At 37.6% G+C, this 6,379-nt stretch overlaps 1 long non-coding RNA gene across 1 annotated transcript; it reads right to left on the bottom strand.

The window, feature by feature from the left end:
• Positions 1-4,178: 4,178 nt before the first annotated feature.
• On the bottom strand, positions 4,179-6,147 carry LOC131622774 (uncharacterized). The gene is made up of 2 exons (XR_009289991.1): positions 5,779-6,147; positions 4,179-4,649 (listed from the first exon to the last, which is right to left on the bottom strand). It is a non-coding gene; the product is annotated as an uncharacterized LOC131622774 (long non-coding RNA).
• Between the last annotated feature and the right edge of the window lie 232 nt (positions 6,148-6,379).

Raw genomic sequence — 6,379 nt, 5'->3', positions numbered from 1 at the left:
AGGGGGTCCATTTTGAGATAACCTAATAGGTTTCCAATGACCTTTGCCGATTGCCTTGATGATTGTATGCAACAATAATTCCATGCAGATAACAAAGAGATGGTGTGAAAAGAGGTCACCTTTTCGTAATCCTATTAGTTGGAACAAAATTTGGCAGCCGTCTCCCATTCCAAAGAATAGAAATAGAGGGGCTAGTTACACAATGCATAATAAACTTAATACAAATGGGAGGAAACTTGTTTTCCTTCAAACAAAATTCCAAGAAATCTTAATTAACATGATCATAGGCCTTTTCAAGATCTATTTTGTACACCATGTCATCTTTTTCTTGTTAGGTTTATGCATGGAATGAATTTTTCTTGGAGGATAGATACATTGTTAGTTTTCGTTTTACCAAGTAAAAAACTACTTTGGAAGGGTCCAAGTATCTGAATTAGATAATGATGCAATATTTTAACTATAATCTTTGTAATAAACTTGTAAATAGTATTTCACAAGCTAATGGGTCTGAATTCCTTACAATTTTAGGGGCATCCTATCTTAGGAATGATGCGATAAGAGTTTCAAAAATTTAGGAGTGAAAGCTACCTGTCACAAAAGCATCTGATATAAGTTGGAGAACGTAATCTCCAACTATATTCCAAAACTATTTAAAGAAAATACCCTGGAATCCATTTCACCAAACACCATTAGGAATATGAAGGCCATGGAATTTATTTCTCTTCCTCTTGATTACAATCTTGGTATGAAAAAATTTGGTGTTATGACCTCCCAATTTAATCCAATCATCTATAGGCTTTTGATACCAATGAATCTCCTCTCGCACAAGGATCTCATCATACTCCTGTTGAATATCCTATTGGAGATATACTATTTTTGCCGAATATATTCTCTCCAAAGAGCGTTGGATACCCTTGAGTCTCTTTTCAGTATTATGCTTTTGTTTGATGATATTGCCAAAAGTTTCCTTATTAAAAAGGATAGAATCATGCTACACATTTTGAAGACGAGTTACAATGCTATATGGGGATTTCCCCTAAGTAGTCTAGACTATATTGGAGTATTCTGAGTGAGTTATCCGAGTTGGCTCAAACCTAAAAGGAGACGACTCTTGGTCTTGGAGGGGGAAAGTCACACCTAAGGAGAATATGGTTAAGATCAAAATGAAATTTACACCACACCTCAACATATGAATCATGGAAAGTCACGCACCATGCAATGTTAACAAGGGCTTATCTAGCTTGTGATAGACCATTTGATTACCAGTACAAGGCCTATCCCATGTGAATTTCCAACCAATCACGTCTACTTAAACTGGATTACATTTATCAATGGCATTCAATAAAGTAGATGCCCTAGAATTATTAAAATTAACTGTTTCTTGTTCACTCGAATTAATGATGTTATTAAAGTCTCCAATTAGCATCCAAGGACCATCAAAAGTGTCCCTCCAGTCAATAAGGTGGAGCCACAAGTCAAGATGAGAAGTGTAGACGAGACTAGCATAAATTAGAGTTACATATAAAAAGGAAGTTTCTTATGATAACTTTATAGTAATTGTATCTATAAAGACATCATGCATGATAGTTACAATGTTACTACCATTCTAATTTAACACCCAAATGCCTCCCAGATTGGCCATGTGCATCCACGTAGTGAACAATCACATATCTATCTATATCCCATAATTATTTGGTCTTATGAAAACGTGTGTTTCCATAATGATTAAAACGTTGAGAGTGTTTTCTAATCACATCCATCATGTATCTTTTAGCTTTATTATTAGAAGCTCCCCATATATTCCAAGAGAGAATGATGAGTTCTTTGAAACCTAACATAACTAGTCTGGTTGATAAAGGTGACAAAGCAAGTATCAGACACATGACAATTTACGTAGCCGACTACCATTCAATGGGAATTTCACGAACAACTTTCTCTTCTTAAGTAGCACCCTCATCCATAATGCATTGGTTATTTCCATCTTCCTGGCTTGTTGTCAATTTAAAATGTGGAATATTTTATCGTGTGATTTTCTTTGAATCCAAATTTTCTATGGGAATAATAGAGGTGTATTAAGTAGTGCTAGGCACACCCTTATGTGTTGGGAAGGAATTAACAGTTGGACCAGTTTTGTGCAAAGGCCCACTAATAGAAAGATGTGGCTTCATAATGGCAGATCTAGACTTGGAGCATGGGTCCCCTCTTCGTGTCGGCTGACGCGCGTCTAGGATTGGTCCTCTTTTATCAAATATATGCTTCTTGGAAACCGTGTCAAGTTGATCGGGTCCAACAGTTTTGTTGTCAGCGCTTATTCTTTTAGGCACATTGTTGGATAAAGATTTCCCTTGACCATAACTGACTCTTTTTACTTTTTTCCTATGCACCTCCTGCCAATCACTATGAACTACATTTGTTTTTCTAGATTCTTTTGTTACAATTTTGACGCTATCATCGATCACTTCCTGATGCAGCTCTTTTAGACTTTGCTCATGGATAATGTTGTTTTATGGGGGACCATTGGTTGCGCCACTGTAGAAATGGCCAACAATAGTAGATTATTTCGTATATTCTTGCAATCACATGTGTGATGTCCATAACAACAACAATGAGAGCAAATAACATGAAGATCTTCATACTACATGATGTACTAATGGCCATTTACATTGACCTTTTTCGATAATCAGAAATGTCAAATCAATCTCCACAAAAATTCTAGCAAACCTTTCCATATGTATATTCAAGGTGTTAGTATCTCCCTTAACCCAATTATCTCTCTATCTACAAGTAGTTCACACTTGACCATAAAGAAACCATTCTCAACATCCATGATCTCAAAGCATTTGGTAAGTTTTCACATCTTCATCAACATATCTTTCACAAAACGATAACCCACATTCTTCCCAAGGATTTTTATGATTAACGCCTTCTTTTAAGGATTTCTAAGTTCTTGAAAAAGCTTCTCATCCATCGTAACCTTAGCAACAATCGGTTTATTCCTTCAAGAGAGAATTTCATAAGTCCTTTTCAATTAGGTCCACTCTCTCCTTCACAGAAGTGGCTCATTGGACTTCTGTGAGAATATCTTGGAATGACAGTCTCGAAGACTTAGATACACCTCCATCTGGTGGCTTGACTTACGAAGGCGGGTGGAAGCAGCAAAAACCATGGGATCAATGCGAAAACTTCCCCGCTATTCAAAAGTTATTCTCAATAACTAAGGGTTTGGAAGTTCTTTAGAATTAATTTTACATATTGGAAAAATTTATACATTTAAAATTTACAAATTGATCCCTACATATTTATTTATTTTTCAAATTTCACGGTTGTCATACCCCAAATTTGTCCTACCCTTAATTTTTAACTGACTTAAGCATCGCGTTCATCTGCATACCTCCATTAGGGCATTAACATGACCTCGCATTCATGCATTAAATAAACATACACAAAGCATGGGATCATTTGTCATGGACTAGGGTTTATTTCCCTAGTTATTTGAATCGAGACTCTTTAATTAGGGTTTCGGGCTCGTGCACACTTCATCAAGTCTTTTGTTACAATGGTCATACAATATTTCAAGACTTTGAATCTCTCGGGGAGATTGCTTCTATTACAAGTGTTTGGTTTGATTTTAAAGGGTCGAAGAATAAATGGATTGAGTTTCTTAATGTGCTTGTTTGGAAAGGAAATATAGTCATACAATTGAGTCCCTTGACTTAAGCCTTAAAGATTTCTATCTCAAGCACAAGTGTGGTCACTGATACATTGATGAAGAGAGACATGTGGAGATTATATGCGAAATTGCCAATTCTTAGTCAAAGTCGGTCATGTGTGGTCGACTTTTTGGACAAAGAACATAGTAAACTACCTTGAGTTGTCATCTCATGGATGTTATGAGATTCAATATTCAAATTCAAAAGAGGAAAAGGAAAAGAAGACTTTGAAATTCAAATTATTGCAAAAAGGAGCAAACTGCATTGTTGAACCCAAAGCCAAGGCATGACATCATGTGTTGTTTCAAATTCAATACCAAACTCCAATTCAAAGTTATTATCATTACAACCTCATCACACAAAATCGTACACGAAAAATACATTACTGAAAATTCCATTCAATTATATCAAAACCATATCCATCACAAAAATCAAACTACAAAAATTATTACACAAAAATATTTTGGCTTTCTGTTCCTAATCTCTAGACATCACCACTTTCATTCTAAACCATGATTCTTTACAAGAGACCAAATGTTCACACAGTCACAAACACATCACAGTACAGCAAAACACATACATTCACAAGCCAATGGCAGCCCTGCGTACATGTCATCACTAAGGCTAAACCGAGCCATACAATACTACACAAACACTAAAACCTATTCTTCAAGACTTTTTGCCCCAATCTGTAAGTTCACCATCCTCCGAACATTAGGTTCCATTCGTTTGCGAGCTCTCCTTTTGCTCTCCAGCCAGAACCTACGACCACAAAGCCGTTCCACTCTTCATCGAAACATGACAGAAAATCAGAGATTGCAATATCAGTTTGAAACGGGTCCATACCATGAGTCATCCTCTTATGCATCACACATCTTCAGACTTCAAGCTTCAAGCCTTGTAGCTTTTAATGCTCAAAATTCATTCAAGATAAAGGCCCTGCATCAGAATATAAAAACAGGCATTATATCAGTTAAAGGGACACTCAGAAAAAGAAGAGAAAAAAACCAAAGTTCATATTCATAACAGCCTACACTAGCAACTTGTAACCACATTCAGTTTACACCATCCTAAAGCCCTGTACCAGTTCAGAAAATGAGAAGGAAACTACTCAAAATAGATACTACATCATTCAGCTCATCAGTTCAAATCACATACACTTGCTGCCGCCATATTTCATTAAGAGGGAACCTGTTGCGAAAAGATCGTACCAAGACATACACAATACATTAACCTTTTCTCTAAATTAACAGTCCTAACCTAACTGTCAAACCACTCCAACTAACTCTAACAGAAAACCAAAACTAACTTCACTATAACAGAATCCATACCTGTGATAATTAACCCTCAACTGTCAAAAAACCAATTCAGTTACAAACTAACCACTTCATAACTAACCTAACAGTTTCACTTCCCAACTCTCTATAACAGTTTCATAACCACCTTTTAACAGATTGTAACCGAATCAAAAACAGAAATAACAAACTCTCTAAACAGCTCTAACCGACTAAATCCTCACCCTCAATCTCCTAACCGATTCTCTCTGATCCAATGGCTAACAATCCCTCACTCCCTAACTGAATCTCAGAACCTCAATCTCTATATAACAGGATCATCACCCTAAAAGCTGAGGTTCACGCCATTTTTCACCTTCATTCTCCATCCAATTCTCATCTCCATCATCTTCCTTTTCAACTTCTTCACCCCTCCATCTTCAACCTCTCTCTCAATCTTCTCTGCAACTCTCCAACCTTCATCTTCTATCTCCTTCCATCCCCTCCAAATCCCAACCTCCTTCTACCATACGCTCACACTTCGGAAGCCGTTGGTGTTTCTCGTTGAAACTCCAATCGGTTGAGCTTCAGCCACTCCCTCAACTCACATGCTCTCACGTAGCAAACAACTATCTCTGCACTCAACAACTCATCAGCGACAACAACTCGCTCTCTCACGAATTCTCAATCAGAAGCTCATAAAGAATCGAGAAAAAGCAAAAGAAGAAGGAAGATATAGCAGAAGAGGAATACACAGCGCAATAAACGAAAGAGAGAGGATAAGACTTATTTACCTGAGTTCGCGATGGTCGGGAATCTCCGCCACCGCACCGGAAGCTCAGGTCGACGTGACAGGTTCCGTTTAAGCATTCCTTAACTCCCGTATGTCCGTCTATAATTCTATCAGTACTCTGTATGCTTCAATTCCATGTAATTGCGTTTGAATGATGAAGCCCCAATTCTTAGGGTTTCCGATTTCCTTCTTCGATCCCGTTGAGTGAGGGAGATTAGTTGAAATCCAGGTTCATACTCGCGTTTAGATTAGAGATAAAGTAGGATTCGAGTTTAAGTTTTGATGTTTGAAAAAGTTAGGGATGGTGGTTTACGGTGGCGCTTCGTCGCCGGAAATCGTACGAGGGAGAGAAGGTTAGGTTGAAAGGAAGCTGAAGGGTCACAAAGTGATATCCTAGTTCAAAACGCTGCGCTTTGTTAATCAGTTTTTTTTAGCTAATTGGGTCAAAATCTGAATGAATCTTGGGTCGTGAATTATGCATCTACGCCCCCTAAGCCCAATCACACTCCCTTCCATTTTGGCTGAACAGTAAACAACCACAAATAATCTTTGGGCCACGAATTTCTGATACGCCCCCTGAAGGCCCATCACACCGGTTTTTT

The sequence above is a fragment of the Vicia villosa genome, unplaced genomic scaffold (assembly GCF_029867415.1).
Source record: "Vicia villosa cultivar HV-30 ecotype Madison, WI unplaced genomic scaffold, Vvil1.0 ctg.000044F_1_1, whole genome shotgun sequence".
NCBI lineage: Eukaryota > Viridiplantae > Streptophyta > Magnoliopsida > Fabales > Fabaceae > Vicia > Vicia villosa.
This window is presented reverse-complemented; position numbering and strand designations above follow the sequence as displayed.